General features: G+C 39.7%; 1 protein-coding gene across 2 annotated transcripts in view; it reads left to right on the top strand.

The window, feature by feature from the left end:
* ptk2aa (protein tyrosine kinase 2aa) overlaps positions 1–17,853 on the top strand; it is a 59,179-nt gene continuing 41,326 nt past the window's right edge. The window contains exons 1-2 of one of the 2 annotated variants that reach the window (XM_079655906.1): positions 2–234; positions 15,936–15,962. The gene's annotated coding sequence lies outside the window, so the exon portion shown is untranslated. Of the gene's footprint in view, positions 235–15,935; positions 15,963–17,853 lie in introns of both variants that reach the window. The other variant, XM_079655907.1, reaches the window with a different exon arrangement.

Raw genomic sequence — 17,853 nt, 5'->3', positions numbered from 1 at the left:
TCTCTCTCCCTCTCTCTCTGCGGCGGCCATATTGGAATGCTGGATGTGGAGAGGAAGCAGGAACAGGCGACGGGAGAGGGAGAAGGGGGAGATAGGCAGGAGTGAAAAAACCCACTAACTGTAACTACCCAAAACTCAACAACTAAAATAACGGATTATTCCCCGACTGTACACAGCGTCTCCCGCCGGTAAAGTCAACCCTCACACCCGGGACGTCCCCTGGAACAAGTCAACGTGAGTGATATTGTGTTTTGGGGATTATTTCAGGAGCTAAAAGAAAGTATGGGATGCGGTTGGTTTACCGTTCGTCCTGGCTGGCGTTAAAAAGCTGTTTCCTCTTCTAGTTTTTGAAACACTCTGATTTGGGGAAAGAACTGAAAAGTTAGTGAATCTTTTCAGCAGCAGAACTGGGTCGTAGTTTTCCTTTTCCTAACTTGGAGCAATTGAAGGAAGAGTGACCTAGTGCCACCAAACTCGTTGCCACAGTCACATGGAGCGTATGGAGTAACTCCAATCTAACGCACGGTAAATAAAGGCACAGGATTAAGCTACATTTAGCTTCTTAATCTATTTTTGAACTACTTTTTTCGTTCCCAGTGGCATAAATATAAGGCTTTTATTAAGACTACCTTGTCTTGCTTGCCAAACAACTGAACCTAGGCTATCGTTACTTTACTCTACCAACCTTGAATAGACCAGTAAAGTTTCATTTTTTTGACTTTGTTGTTTCTTTAGACTTTTTTAGGTTTATGGTTACAGTCAGACCTGTGCTCATTAGTTAGGTGTATTATATGGCTTGCCCGCCGAACCTCCCTTTCATTTGGCTGTTATTAATCGTCCAATTTGGTGCATATCAGTTATTTAGACATAATATATTATAACATAGAGTACGATTTTATGCTTTTCTCAGTTTTACATTGTTTTAATTGTATATATTTGGTTATGTTGTGCTTTAAGTTAGCAAAAAACAGTCCTTTAATTCATCTAGGGGTTCTCAGAACTTGTGCATTTGCACAAAGAGCAAACAAGTATTCGACTAATACAATCTATGGAGATCATGTCTATTGTCCTATTCTAACATAGCCTATATTATATTGTTGGTGCAGTTCATGCATGCTATTTTGCATGCTGTTAAACCTTGAGGTTCCCTAATCAAAAATACTGATTCAAAAACATATTTTCTCCCACATGACAAAATAGTGAAATTTAATATAGAGTAGATATATGGTTATGAGACACTTAAAGTTCACTATGTCCAAGAAAAACAGCTCAAAAACCTTCTGCTGCATTTCCCCAGCTGTGACAGACTGCTGGAGCCTCTACTTCATATTCAAGATGCAAGAACATGCTAATGAATTGCAGTATCCTGAGGGCACTGAGGCTTCAGATCTACAGTATACTAATGGGGTGCCACTCTGCTCTCTTATATTTGCAATTCTGTGGAAAAGCTACACCTAAAGCAGTGTTTTGTTTACTGATGTGAAGTCTAAGACTGTTTGTGAAGGGAATGCAAAGTGTATTTAAGGTCATGGTTTGGTTTACCTGTGTATTACAGTCACAGTTGTAGGTACACTTCAAACACTGTTCATTGTCATGTTTCAGTTATTAACTGTTTGATAAGGCCTATAATCTTTACATTTCTTAAAAAATAAATAAATTGCTCTTTGTAATGGTGTGACAATAAACTATGGGACATTCTTTTCATCTGAATAACAGCTATTGTGATGAGGAAAATGTCTGTCCCGAGTGACATCCTGCAGAAGCTACTTCCTAAAAGGTCAGATTAAATGATTTGTTTCAAATGAAGCTTGTTTAAAGCACATGGCACGTAACGCTGTCAGCTTTAACACTAGATATTTTCATTCAGCAATGGATTTAAATATAATGGATTGGAATCCCATTCAACAAGCTTTCTATAGGATTGAGATGTTCATTCTGAATTAGCAAACACGACTCACACTGCTAATGAGCTTATCCACTTAATGAGTATTTAGTTCCACTGCTGCTGCACTTTTTCAGCTCCGTTTCTGTGACAAAGTGCGTTCACCACACACATAACTACTTTTTTCAGTGATCTGTGAGAGTGAATTTGTTTGCACAGTTACACCTTACTGTGGCTTTTTACCAAATGTTGGCACACAGCTTTTAAGTTAGTTAGATTTGAAGTTTTTCTGATTTGATTACATTGAAATTCATCCCATTCACATGCGTTTGAACCATGTAATGAACTTTGCCTCAGTACTAATTTGACATCATAAGACCAAAATGAATGCAGTGTAATCCTTTATCTGGAGTAGAAACATGTCATTACCTTCAGTGTGAGAAACAAGCAGAAAACAATGTTGTTAGCTGTGTGTGTGTGTGTGTGTGTGTGTGTGTGTGTGTGTGTGTGTGTGTGTGTGTGTGTGTGTGTGTGTGTGTGTGTGTGTGTGTGTGTGTGTGTGTGTGTGTGTGTGTGTGTGTGTGTGTGTGTGTGTGTGTGTGTGTGTGTGTGTGTGTGTGTGTGTGTGTGTGTGTGTGTGTGTGTGTGTGTGTGTGTGTGTGTGTGTAAATTGCAGAGCAGTGCAGGAGGCCTGTATTTATAGAAACACTTGACTACACTCAGAGATCTTACAGGAGCAGTTCATGACATTGCAGAGAACTCAACTGTTTGTAGTCTGGTTCCTCCTTTTTGCCCGCATGGTTCATGTTTTGGTCCGTTCTATTCTTTCAAGGCATCTACTCTATATCCTACTCAACTTTGTTAGTCAGACCGAAACAGAAACAATATGCAGAAAGACATGGGGGTAACAAAGCCGACAGTCTAGTCAGTAGGTTGCAGTGGTGTGTCATAATGACTCTAACTAGTGATAGCAATCACTGCAGACACAAGCTGTGTGTGTAGAGGTATGTAAATGTCCTGAATAAGATATGTGTGTCCTTAATATGTGTATCATGTGGAATTCATGATGCCAAATGAAATAATTTGTCTGGAAGGAACAAACCAATCCCTACTTGAGATTTTAGTTTCAGTCTGCATTTTTATGTTTCAAATAAGTAGTTTTCCTTGCAAACATTTTTGGCATTTTTTCCCCTAGTGATTTGCTACTGCATACCTACTGAGTAATACTTTCAGCTGTGTGGAGGTCTAAGCTGTTTTCTCACATTTTGCGTAAAAAAATTAATGAATGATCAGTGTTTCCCACAGATCTGAAATATACTTGGGGGGGTGGTGGTAGCAGGGTCCCCCGGTCCTCCCGATGGCCTGTCCGGGACTGGGTACAGGAGGCGTAGAGCGATGGATCATTGTCCACATGTTAATCGATCGCAGATGGCGTCGTGGTCACGGACGAATAAAAATAAATAAATAATAAAAAATAAAACCTAAATCGGTCGCGAAATATACTTGGGCGGCCGTTAATATACCTGGGCGGCCCGCCCAAGTATAGTCTATGTGTGGGAAACCCTGATGATATTTGAGAACTGACCTCAGGAAGGAAATACCCTGAACGAACAGATGAATTAAGCAAATGGTGTTCTTTGTTTTGCATCAGTAACTTAAATTGGAAGTATGACTAATTTTGTGTTTGTGCACGTGTTGGCATGTATGTGATTGTCTGAGTCTTATAAATTAAATGTAGCTTCGATCATCCTTAGAACTTATTCCCCTGCATCCGGCACGTATGTGGTTTCAGCTGTGAAGGAAAAGGAGTATGTGTGTGTTTTTGGAGACAGAAGTCCATTCCCTTAGCTTCTGGATTGGTTGCATTCAGGAAGCAGCCCCCACACCCCTCCATACACACACATACACACTCACAGAGCACTTACTGTACATCCTAAAGCATGCTGTGTCCCTCAGGAGCTGAACGGAAAACGCCTTCTTCCTCTCTGCAGCAGCAACACTGCTCAGACCTCTCTGGATGTTTATGTGTGTGTTTGTGCATATGTGTGCATGCTTGTTTGTGTGTCACTTTGATAATGACTCTGTTTAACCAAGATAACATGAATAAACAGTGTCTTGGTTTTCTCAGTTGAAAATATCTCTGTGTTCATTATAACTTGGTGTTGCGATATTTGTGTGCATTCTTGTGGTTGTATCTTGTGTTTGCTAATTGACGTGGAATTTAGCAATGAGACAGATTTAAAACCCCTTGATGGACACCTCCCACCTGCAATTTCGGGTGGTGGCTGCTGTGTGAATTGTGAGCGGACTTCAGTATAAAAATGTATACCAATGATTGGATATGCCCAAAGCTAAAATCCGGCCAATTTACACTTGAAGCATTATTTGTCTTAAGTGCTCATTAATGTGCATTGTCCCTATTTAAATAAACGATTAAATGGACAAAAATAAGGGCAGATACATGCATTTTTTTTTTTTAAGGAAAGATTAACTATAAAAGGCCAAAATAAAATGTTCTGGTAGTATTTAGTAAAAATGACAAATCGGATACACCCTTGGTTAGTCAGCTGTCACACTCCCTGCGGTGGGATTTCTCCTAACATTTGGAGGAACAGACTTTATTGCTTTTGCAAACATGAGTAAAAAGCCATTTCAGCGATGAAATTCCTATCAAATATTCCATTCTATTGGGATTTATATTGGTACTAGGGCTGCACGATATTGGAAAAAACTGACATTGCGATTTTTTCCCCCGTGCGATATATATTGCGATATGAAAAAATATAGGAATTGAAGAAAAGACCGGTTTTTTCCCCCGCAAACCATCCTTTCTTGAACTTTAATGCTATACAAATGGTATTGTTTTAACTATATTTAACCGGATGAAGGATTTTAGTTACGGACGTCCGGATCTTAAGTTATCAGAGCAACAAGCTGAGCTAGCTCGGTTAGCAGCGCCAAACTGCCCTGGAGAAACACATGAAACTACTTTATTCAGTGTTTTTACCTTTAATCACCGGGTCCGTTTGCTTTGGAGATTTGATTGTGATTGGTGTTTTGCTGTGCATGCAGAGCCTGCATGTCACTCACTCAAGTACCCCTGACATGAGAACCGCGCACGTTTTCCTTTGGTAGCAAGCAGCAAAATAATTGTTGAGTTAATTTGCCTACTTAATATCGCAAATCCTAAAAATAAAATAAAATATATTTTTTTAAAACATCGCACGTCCACGCGATGTGAATATCGCGCATGTGCATATCGCGATTATCGTCACGACACGATATATCGTGCAGCCCTAATTGGTACCAACAAACTAGATCAGTGCATCGTAAAAGCCTGAAACTGTACCCTGTAAATTAAAGGTGGGGTAGGTAATTTTGGAGAAACCAGCTCGAGTGCGCTAGAATTTTGAAAATACACAACCGGAAAAAAATCTGCCACTTCCTTACAGAGCCCCTCCTCCAACACACACGAACATGCACATGACCAATGAGGGCACGAGATAAGTTTGTGCACAGATGGAAGGCTGACAGGTAGGCCATCCAGTTATTTTAGCCGGGCCGGCTAAAATGATTGGTCGTGCTTTTTACAGTACTACGGCTTCCACAGATTACATTTTTTTTAATGGATTTTTTGTCAAAGCACTTCAGATATTCATTGCTATCGGGATATTAAGAGCATTCCATGGAATATAACAAAGTGTATCTCGAGCCGGTTTCCAAACTTACCTACCCCACCTGTAATGATTGAGAAGGAGTGTGTGTTGTTGGAAGTATTTTAAAGCAGTTGGCTAGTGTGTAATATAACATTACTTTCTTTATTCTTCAGTCATGGTTAACCCATTCATGAGTCCAACGGAACACAATATATATTAGCAGATTTTCTGATCTTCTCCAAATACAGTACAGTTGTTTTAGTGTGTGTAAATGGACCAATCTGCAGTGCAGGATTCTTACTGTGGGCCCTGAAATGTGCTACAATGGCAGGAAATGACACCGTAGTTAATGACTTGTCCCTCCTTGGCGCATGCACACGCAAGGACAAACATAGCCACACACACACACGAAGCGCGTTCCCTTCAGTCATGCAGGAACTGGAGCACAGAGATTCGTGTGTGTGTGTGTGAGAATACTTAATCCTTGATTTAACCAAAATGACTCACCAGACTAATGACCACTCTCTTGCTCCCTGGGTTTTCTCAAAGTGAAGAAGTGACTGAACTGCAGACTAGAAAAGCACAATCACAACCACAGATATTGTAAATACGTTTTCCCCCTCTGTGTTTGTGTGGTGTTTGAGGGGACAGGCAGTGTAATTGCATTGCAGTGAGTCACAGAGGGAGACACAGAAAGAAGTAATTGTTTGGCTTTGTCATATAGACACAGAGAGAAAGGAGGTGGGAGGAGGAGAAAGCTGGGTGGAGAAAAAGTGAGAGAAAAACAGAAATAGAGGAATGAGGCATAAAGAAAGGGTCCCAAGATGTACTATCCCTAGATTTTTAAGGACATGAAACATAATCTCTGTGTCCGTTCATATAGGAAATCTGTCATTTCCTACTCCACATCAATCAGTCTTCTGTAACCCTGGGGCGATGTTTCTTTAACTCCCCATTGGGCCGGTCCATTTGTTCAGCTGTCCACCAGTTATGATATCTTATGATTCACCAAATGCACCTTGTTAGTGGTAACAAAAGCTGCCTACCAGCACTTAAATCTCATTTGTTTAATTCATAGAAGATCCACAGTATAAAAAGGACACTAATCCCTAAAACGTTGTGGTTTTGCTAGCTATACTTTTTCTTGGCACAGTACAGTTTTGAATCTTTAGTTGTGCACTGGCAACATTTCGTCATATCAAAATCTAGTGTCACACAAACCTTGTGGTAAATAAGTAAATCAAACTTTTTCTCTCAACTTAGTGATAAGGCCAGATAACTACTTGCAATGTAGACAATGAATATGTTTTATGTATCATTTGTAACTAGTATTGAGTGACTGCTTTTCAGCTTAAACTGGACATATAATATTTCAGTAGCACTTGCCAGGTTCTTTACTTAAACAAAGAGTCCAAAGCAGACATTACTGTGTCTGCTGAGCCAATCATATGACCTCATCTTTTCTCTAGAATCATGCACAGGCACACACCCACAAAAACACAGTCACAATAGATCACAGGCAACACACACAGACTGATCAGCTGTGAAACACCTGGATACGAGTCCATAGGTATGACACACACCTACACACACACGAACAAACACACACATATACATACACTTATTCACAGACTGCTGAGGTCAGATGCGAGTATAATGCCACAGTGTGTGTCTGCCTGCTTGTCAATGTGTGTGTACTTCTGTGTGATTAGTCACCATAGCAGGGACTCTCTTGTAACAAAGGTTCATTGAAGAATAGTCCCAATGCTGACTTGGTCTCTTAGTCTGCTAACATGCTTTAGGTGTTACTAAACAATTTTAATATACATGTCAGCATTGTCAAAAACAGCAACCTCAAAACGCTGGTGTTTTTTTTCCTTTGTGCTTGAAGCCAACCTTATCATTTATGCGTCTAATACATTCTTAACTTTACTTGGTACATTTGGTTCATTTCTTTTGCAGAGGCGGTTTTGTTTACTTTTTCGCTTTTGCCATGCCTGTTTGCTTTGAACTAACTAAATGAAATAAGAGCTGTTTTTTTATTGATGTTCAGGCATAGTGAAATATCACATTAAACCTGGCAGACCCATTGGCAAACACATTTAAGGAAAAAGCATTTGACAGCAGCAGGGTTGCTCTTTGACTATCTGACACTTTATCACTAGAGGGCGATGTTAACACAGCAGCTCATCAAGCCGGGATAAAGGCCTGAGCTTAGATCCACCTGCTAAATGAGAGTCAATATACTAGGGGTGCGTGTGAGTATGTGTTTGACATCTTGGCCTACTAATCCAGTGGCCCATTAATCTGCTTTACTCCTGGGCAACTCTCATCCTGTCGGTCTGCCTGTTTGCTGCTTGTATGAGAGAGAGATAAAGAGACGGAGAGAGAGATGTTTTTTGTCATGGCTCATAATCAATAATGTGACATACTTACTGACCTATAAAATCAACAATCAGTGACAGCCAAGTGATTTTATGGCAGTTTGAGCACATTTTGTGGTCCATATCTGCAGGCGCTGACAGTGGAAAACTGCCATCGGGAAGTTCCAGCAACAACAGATTTCTGCCTGTGGGCAAAGGATGTCCGTGCTCTCAAATGCTGACTCCTTCTGTGTCTTATGACTCTTTCTATAATCCTACATAAAACTTTTAATGTCAGATGACACCTGTCATTACCATAGAATTTAATAAGTGTTTATTTTTCCTGTGTGTTAACAAGGAACAGAAGGACCAGAAAGATAGCACACGCACATTAAAAACGCTGCACTGGAGTTTATATGTTTACAAATCACTAAATGCTCTTGCTTCTAACTCCATGTTAGAAATGTTAGAAATAAATAAATGGTCTGAAAAAAGTTAATGACAAAATACATATTACCTTCCTCAGGCAGTGTGTTGGTGTCAAATTGTTGTGTAATATCAGCTGCCAAATGTATGGAGTTCTTAGTTTCCATACCTCGTGTGTTTTCTGAGCGACTTATCTAGTCTTAGCAAACGGCATAAGACATGATTAAACGTGATTGTATATAAAACCATGCTCGTATCTATACAACCTATAGAAATGCAAAACGGCCTGAGTTTAGATGTAATTCTGCCCTTCTGCATACCGCATCATTTATGAGAATACATGTCATAACATTAAGACAACATATTCAAGGTGGTTTTCAATAACATATTTTTGTGTGCACTGAAGAGTCTCAAACAGGCGTTTGTTTAATCATTTTAAGATTGGCTTTAATCAATTTTTGCGAATTAATTCTTACATGATAGGCTACATGAGAGGTTATATTTATTGTATTATTTTCACATATTTCTCTCCATTCTTCCTTCTGCCAATGGTGTCGCAGTTTCTCGTCTCTCCCGTTTTTGTGCGTACCGTGTACGCATGGGTCAGAGTTTGCGTGGAGGACCGCACATTTTCCCGTCAAGTTTGTTTTTTATAAATCGCAAACATTGCTTAGAAACTGGCGTACGCCATCTTTTGAGCGTGTATCCCTTTTATAAATGAGGCCCCTGATCATTTCACTTGCTACTGCAACCAATCATTATTATCAGCCCTGATAATTACAGGGAAATTCTAGATTTTTTTAAATAAACATATATATTTTTGTAATTATTAATTGTAAAAACTACAGCAAAAAGTATTGTTTATGAATCTATCCATGTGGACAAAACATCATATTCCTAAAACTTTATTACTATATTTTGTTAATCATCATGTACTCTCAATTAGTTTTAAATCAGTTGTCAAGGTTCAAGCCTTTAGGTCAGTCAATTCTGTCCCAAAATATTAGTGTAGGGTGGGTTTACTATGCCCTCTACCCCTGTGTCTGATTTGATTTCAGTGTAATTGGATTAAATGTGCACCCCTCACCAAACAAAAGTCAGTGGAACAATTGTCTGTTATTCCCCGTGTTTTTGTTCTGAAGATTGATGATTTCTTTGGAAAACGTTGGGTTGAGAATATTGCATTATGACTAATGGAGTAGCTCCTCGGTGCATTTGTGTCAGAGGGGCAGAATAGCCAAAGGCAACACAGCTCACACTCTTCTTCCTCTCTCTCTGTCATTCTCAGCTCTGTCTTTTTCCATTAAATTATTTCCTCCTCACTTTCATTTCTTTTCTTCCCCATATTCTTCAGTTGTCTCTTTCCCTTTCATGTTTCTCACTTATTTTCATAAAGTCGCATCATTTCTTGTCTTTCCCTCCTCTTTTGCATTGCCTGTACATCTGGCTCCCTCTCTCCCCCTCCACCCCTCTCCTGGGACACAAAGACACCCACCCCCCTCTTTCCTCCTTTTCTGTCTTTCGTGTCCCTCCCCCTTTCACAGTTATAAGCTGCCTACCACCCCTCGCTCCTTCCCTCCTTCCCTCTACTCCCACTCGTGCTGCTGTGTATATGAGTGTCAGTGGAGTAGTAGTAGTAGTAGAGGGAGGAGGAGGAGGCAGGGTTGTAAGCTTAAGCCGACATTAGCCATCATTAGTGAGTTAGCTGGCTAGCACATCTCAAATTCAGCTCAAAGACCACAGAAGCCCCGGATTTTGGCTTTTCTAATTTAGCTGCCTCTCAGGGGGGGATTACTCTCTTCTTCTCTTCTCTTCTGGACTTAAAATGGAAGGACTATACTATGGTAAGATTTGAAACATACAGTATAAAGTAGTGTATGTTCACTTTGTTAGTTTTTATGAATGGTAGGATCTTAAGTCTAAACATATTATTAAAAGTTAGTTGGTTTGGCAAAATACATTTGTATATCAGATTATACTGTATGTATCTATCATAAGGCGTTGGTTCGGGTTGAATTGTTTGTTTGTTTTTTCTTACTGTCATTACTGAGCAGTACTGTTGTAAGTATTGATGATATCGGCAGTTTTCTATTGTATAGTAATCAGCTTTGGATAACTGTTAGTAAAACAAAACACAATATTTAACGTTGTTTAGTTGGTCTCTTAGTTGTTATGACATGGATTTCCTATTGTTAATTTCTGACATTTAATGTACCAGATTAATCAATAATGAAAGTCAGTCATAACTGAAAAATGGTGTGTGTATGGCAATGCGAGATGCTTGTGTTTGTTAACTGTGTATGTAGGAGGCTTTAACTTGGTGTGTGTGTGTGTGTGTGTGTGTGTGTGTGTGTGTGTGTGTGTGTGTGTGTGTGTGTGTGTGTGTGTGTGTGTGTGTGTGTGTGTGTGTGTGTGTGTGTGTGTGTGTGTGTGTGTGTGTGTGTGTGTGTGTGTGTGTGTGTGTGTGTGTGTGTGTGTGTGTGTGTGTGTGTGTGTGTGTGTGTGTGTGTGTGTGTGTGTGTGTGTGTGTGTGTGTGTGTGTGGAAAGCAGTTGTGAGATGACATGTGTCAAATTAGCAGGTTGTGTTTGAATACAAGTATGTGCGCCCTTATGTAGAGTGTTTCCCACATGACTCTGTGTGTAGGTGTTGATGTCTATTTCAGTATGTTCTGTTTACACATGTGTGTTTTGTGTGTGTATGTTGTAAAGGCTGGCACGTAACAATCCCCCGCTGGCTTTTTGTTTCTAGGTTGAGTCATCTATATTTGAGTATGTTATAATATTTCGATCTTGGTTTATAATTGATGTAAATTTGATAAATAAGAAGCACACGCTCAAACACACACTCTAAAAACTAAAACGATGATGTACTCAATTTTATTGTTGAAACAAATTTACACTTAAAAATATTGAGTAAATCTTAAAGCTGTGAAATCATTTAAATGTACCTTATGAATTGAGTAAATGTAAGTAAAGAAAATCAAGTAGGTCTAAATAACTACATTTAGTACCATAACATAATTTTTTTTAGTAAATATAATTAAAATCCTAAGTCAATGGAATAGTAACCCTAAGTCAAAACTACTGAAAAAAATATGTAGATATCACTTAAATGCTAGGTAGATGTAACTGAAAAGGAGACTATTATTTAACAAAACAAATGTGTGAAATGTACTTCACTACATTTAGTTAAAACTGGTCTATTAATTATATAAATATAGTTACATTTACTCACACACGCTTCACTCATACCTGCTGTTCCACTCAAGCATTTAATCCCACCGTTCTTAAGATGTGATGATTGATCTTGGATTTGCCAGGGAGAAGCATTGAAAAGGTACAATTGATATAAATCGTAAACATGTCTCAGGAGAATGATTAGTCTTTATAACAACACCCTTTATCCTAAGACCCTTGATTCGAATACGGGAACGCTCCACAAAAATACATTTTAAAAGAAGGACTTGAACTTGACCAGAAGCAGAATTAGCATAGTTTGTAATTGACATACATTAGAATGGTCCTACTCTATTCTAACAGAGCATAGAGTCAAGCCAGTAAGCCCAGGCTTTCATTGGCCAATCGGAATTGAGTATTCATTTTTTAGCCTTATGAACGAGCTCCCTAGTGTTTGCTCTCATACAAAATGAAAGACAATGTTGCGTTTGAATTTCTTCTTCTAGAAAAACATGTTTTAAATGTACATACATATGCTGTTATTAACACCAGGGAACAACATGTATTTGGTCATAAGTGTCAGATGTTTTGATTTATTGAACTGACTGGTGTAATATTTAGAGCCCACACTATCTCACTGGTTCATTCATCCTTAATATGTCAGATAAATTATACGCTGTGTATCTGGTCTGAGTGTGATACAGTACCGTGCATGCCGCTCCAGTAATCCAGTTAGCTTTATCACGGCACCTGAACTCTACACACTTGAGTGAATGTGTGTGTCAGTGTGTGCGCTTTGAAGATAAATGTGTGTGAGCAGTCGTGCGTTCACGTGACCTTATTATGTTGCTTGCATGTAGGATTATCTGGAGTATGCATCATCTGTGCGTTGGTGTCTCTGTGTGCAACATATTTAATTTTTGTTGTAACAAGTTTTGAATAATTGCTTGATGTTTGTCTGAATGTGAATAATGTGTGTGATTGGTGCCTGAGGGGTTATGTTGTTGTATCGTAAGACTGCACGCTCCAGTAACACCCCATTGTCCACACACACACACACACACACACACACACACACACACACACACACACACACACACACACACACACACACACACACACACACACACACACACACACACACACACACACACACACACACACACACACACACACACACACACACACACACACACACACACACACACACACACACACACACACACACACACACACACACACACACACACACACACACACACACACACACACACACTGACCCATCAGGTTAATTCAGTTGATTATTGCAGGAGTGGTGTTTCATTATTTTGTGTGAAACAGAACATCTGGCTCAATTCCTCAGCCAGTCTGCTCTGACTTAGACTGTTGAGCTGCACACTGTTTTGTTACATATCTCCTATCATTACTTCCATTTACCAAACAGGACCGCTTTGTCAGCTGCTTCGGCCTTTTAAATGTAAAAATACTTGTAAGTCCATAGCAACTCAAACAAAATTGGGAAAATGTCAAGGATATCTTGACACATACATAAACGCAAGCTCTCACTAAAAACGCATGAAAAACCTTGTAATTTTGAAACACAGTACTTTGTTGCACAGTCATGTATTTTTGATTATGTTAATGTGTTTTTCAACTGAGCACACCTTTTTCTTTTCTTGTAGTTTTTCCAATTATTGCAAAAACAACCACTTTGCCTTTTTTAATTTCTCCTTTATAGGATTTCCATCTGCAGCATAAGAATTGTCTTGACTCTCTGACCTCCTTCAAACTGTATTTAATTTAATTACTGATGTGAGACCAGTTGTTAAGATATCATTGCATAGCAGACTCTCTTTTGATTGTTCTGTCTAATTACCGTTACCAAAGACCTGTGAAGAATGTGCAATTATACACAGCCTGCCGACATGGCGACTTTCAACAGTGTGTTAGCATATTGCTTATACTTATGTTAAGGTATGTGAGTAGGCAGCTGACAGTTTGTTCTCCCTTTGTGTTTTTGTATCTTTAGTGTAAACAGCTTAGTATAAGTATGCACATAATTACCTCCATTTAATGGCTAACTAACCAGTATTAAACAATCTAATTTAGTAAATTCAATTTGACTAACCAATTGTTTTCTCTTTCTTTTTCATCTAACAGAGTTATAATTCTGTGGGCAACTGTTTGTGTTTTGGCGTAAGTCTGACTATTGTTGTGCAGCGAGACCTCTTCTATATATTTTTCTTTTACTCCTCCACAATAGTATAGGTCACAAACCCACATTAGGAAAACAGAAAGTTGGAGAAGGCATTCTTCACGGATATATACCTTCAACAAAAACAAATGTGGACTTTCATTGTGACAACATGTGCTAAATAATTGATGGGAGCAGCATATCTGCATAGATCTGAGAAATGAATCTTTACTCCTCTCCTCTCCTGTGTGACTGCTTATAGAGGACAGCTTGAGGAGCAGGTGTTTTGGGCTGCCTGCCAGTCTACTGGCCAAGTGTGTGTGTCTGTGTGAGATAGTGTGTGTGTGAGAGTGCTTGTGTTCGCATGCCCTCTTTGATATATTTGCATGTGGAGGCTGTTCACACAGACTGATATGTAATTAGCCCCATGCTAGCACTGCTATGGGAGAGATGGATAGAAAAATACATGGCAACTAAAGTAAGCACTTTTCAGCGTTAATCACAAAATAACCACTTTTTAAAAACCCCTGCGCTGATAATCCATGTGTTTAAGAGGTGTCTAAACTCATTATTTGTATAAAGACAGCAATATTTTATCCCTGCTCTTCAGGTGCAGTTTGATCTTGTTTCACAGACAGGAAAAGGCCACAGTCTCCTCTGGTTTTTAGTCTAGACAGTAGCAACGCCACTTTGGTTGCAGATGTCAGGCTACATAGCACTTAACTTGCATCGAACGCTTACAAGAGAGACAGTTAGATAAATATCCAGCCTGAGCATCCCATATGACAGATGGTGTGTGCAGGGTTCACATCTATCCACTGCAGATGTCATTATCTCGGAGAACCATCTCCAGATCGGTTAATCCTGCTCCATTTGATCCATTTAGGATACGGTTAAGTCACTTGTTATAATGGTTATCTTGGGATTAATCTAACAACATCCCAACATGTTGCCATGTTGTTGAGATTGAGAGGAAATGATTAAACCCTTAATGCTCTGTGAGGCTGCTAGCTGGTTTCTGCCTTCTGATTGCACTTTACATCAGGTAAAAACACACACACACACACACACACACACACACACACACACACACACACACACACACACACACACACACACACACACACACACACACACACACACACACACACACACACACACACACACTGTCTGTAGGGTCATGGTTTCATGTTACAAAGAGTCGTGTCGATAATACAATGAGTCACCTCACTGGTATTTGCTCTTGATGTGTGGGTTTTCTTACCATTACATCATGTTTAGTTGACAACCCCTGCAATAATTTCGTGTGTGTGTACATCAGTGTGTTCAAAGCTCTTAGGCACTTATCCTGCTGACCTCTTCCTGCACACAGCCCTATCACTGCTCTAACTCGATGTGATAGGTTCGGGTGTCAAGTTTTCAAAAGGCTCTTCCTGTGGGAGTTGTAGTATATCAATGTAGTGCAGAATACAAAGCCCCTCGATAATTACAGTAGGACTGAGGAGCCTTCTTTGCACCATATGGCGCCTGATATCCAACTTTGTGTTGCTTGTTTTCTCTTCACGTGCCCCATGTAGGATGCATATAAAGACAAAATAAAGGTGACTTTTGGCAAACTTTTACAGTCAAACAGAATTCACTTAGTTTAAAGAAAAATGTAAATGCAGCATCACCTGTGTCTGTAGATCTCCAAATTACCACAGACTGAATGTTGCCAGTGCTTTAATTCCTCCTGCTGCAAAATAAAGGTTGAAGTAATAAAGCAGAATGACTTGCCCACCCCCTCTGTGATTGTAAGCTGAAAGAGAATAAAGCTAGCCATTAAAAAGCCACCTTAGGGTCAAAGGAACAGGCCCCCCTGGCCCCTCAAACAAAGGTTATGGTAGACTGATCTGAAACCTTATCACTGTCCATTACCCAGTTAAGCTAGTTAGCGTAACCAATGAAGCTTTATCAAACCTCCTATGGGTGTATAACATGTTACAATTGGGTATGGATTTTTTGTAATCAATCAATATCCTGCGGAAAAGTCAACAGGACATTGATTAATTTGATTGATGAAGCTATTCAGCAGGTTCTGTTACCCTAAACAAATCACATGCAGTAACTGATCTGGGAACACCTGCTGTGGGACTCCATACACTTCAGCTGGATTTGTGTTCCCTGATGATGTCTTTATTCAGTGACTCTTCATTAAACATATCAGCTGACTTTGTTATTTCTGTGCTTGTTTCAGATATTTCCCGGATTGTCTACTACACAGGTGAGTAGCTTTCATACACAGCTGCTGCATCACTGATGATCACTAGTCATATGTGTGGTTGTGTAAGAAGAGAGAAAACAGTGGGGCTATCGATGTGTGGGTGTTTTGGTTTCATTAGTGTAGACAGGGATGAGGGAGAGAATGAACATCGCTCGAGTTGGAGTGTGTGACTAATTGTAATCTTCACACTGCCACATACACAATATACTCTTTGAAGACAGTTGAACTCCAAAATACCTAAGGGTATATATATTTTTCCTTTGGCCTTACTAAAATTAAATAAGCAGGGAAGCATATGTATGTGTCATGTTATTATGCCCCGAAAGGCTGCCTTGCTGGTCCGTTATATCATGAATTAAGTTGCCAGTGTCATGTGAATCACATTAAATGCCAGCTTTGAGGAAGCAAGAGAATAACAATGGAGATGTAAATACAGAAGCAAAGTTGGACAGGATGTTTCAAGGGTAATTCCAGAGTACCAGTGATTAAAATAGGTTTTATTTCCTTCCGTCTATGTATGTTAATAATTTACCGTTTAACCAATAACCTGTCAAACAGAAATTTAACAGATTAATCCTATCAGTTTAAAATATATATACAAATTAAACATCAAGCTGAGCCTAAAGGAACCGCTTTTGGACTTGATTAGTGAGGTGGATTAAAAGCAGGAAGGCACTCAGTCAATTTATTCAATACGTTTAAATAGCCTTTGAATTTTAACTTCAAGGCATGGGTGAGAACATACTTATTTATACTGAAATCACACACACACAGACATCAAAGTAGCTATTATACGTCTGAGGTTTAGCAGCATCATTGAATTTGTATTTGCATTTCAGTAGATGATGCAGGTTGTGTCTCCCTCCTTCGCCTGCAAAAATAATTACGTGTTCATAACACAGCGAGATAGAGACAGACTTTGGCACAGTCCCAAAAGAGCGCTTCCTATTCATGGCAACATCCGGCCCTCTGACAAAAGGCTTACACACACACACACACACACACACACACACACACACACACACACACACACACACACACACACACACACACACACACACACACACACACACACCCCCTGCAACCACTCAATTTTCATAACAATGGCCAATGCCTGAGATGTAACATTAAGGAAACACACACACATTGACACACACATTCCTGTAAATGCTCCAAGGTGAGGTCCAGATCAGGTACTGTTAAGATGTCATATTTTCCTACTTTGCTTTGTGCATTAGTGCTTTTCAGTAGCTGGTTGTAGTCCCTTTTGTTCTTCACTGGATGTGTTCGGCTGTATAAATGTCCATTTGATTTATGGAGGCTGGCATCTGGTCAGTGGCGACGCCCACAGACTGTGATAGGTGCCACTTGCTCGCAGGATATTGAAGGCACGTTGCCTCGGAGATGAGCCTTCAGGGCAGCACCTCGGGCACTCTGAGAGCTCGAGAGTGTGTGACCCCAAAGTACACGCTGAACGACACTGGATGTGCAGTATGAAGTGTGATTGATTGAGACCTTGTGGTTTGGAAGTGAACCTAGAATTAGACTCCTGATACTAGGATGGGTTGAATGCAGAGGCCAAATTTCACTGTGTGCTGTGTACTCTGCATGTGCGACCATTAAAGAGGGTTTCATCCCTCCGATTCTATTCTATTCTATAAGTGGTTGGCATGTTGCTAACAGCTGCTAGTTTACATGCTGGGCACAGCCAGGGCAACGGCTGTGTTGGCAGAGATGCTCTTTTCTTCTCTTTCTATTGTCTTAACAACTTCAGGGATTGTTTTCTTTTCATTTTTACATATTGTTTCTTTATACACAATATTTCGTTAGGAAGAAAGATGGTTGATCTATATTTGAGTAAGCTGGCCAATTGGGGAAGAAAGAGTAGAAT

The sequence above is a fragment of the Notothenia rossii genome (assembly GCF_949606895.1).
Source record: "Notothenia rossii genome assembly, chromosome: 10".
NCBI classification, from domain to species: domain Eukaryota; kingdom Metazoa; phylum Chordata; class Actinopteri; order Perciformes; family Nototheniidae; genus Notothenia; species Notothenia rossii.
This window is presented reverse-complemented; position numbering and strand designations above follow the sequence as displayed.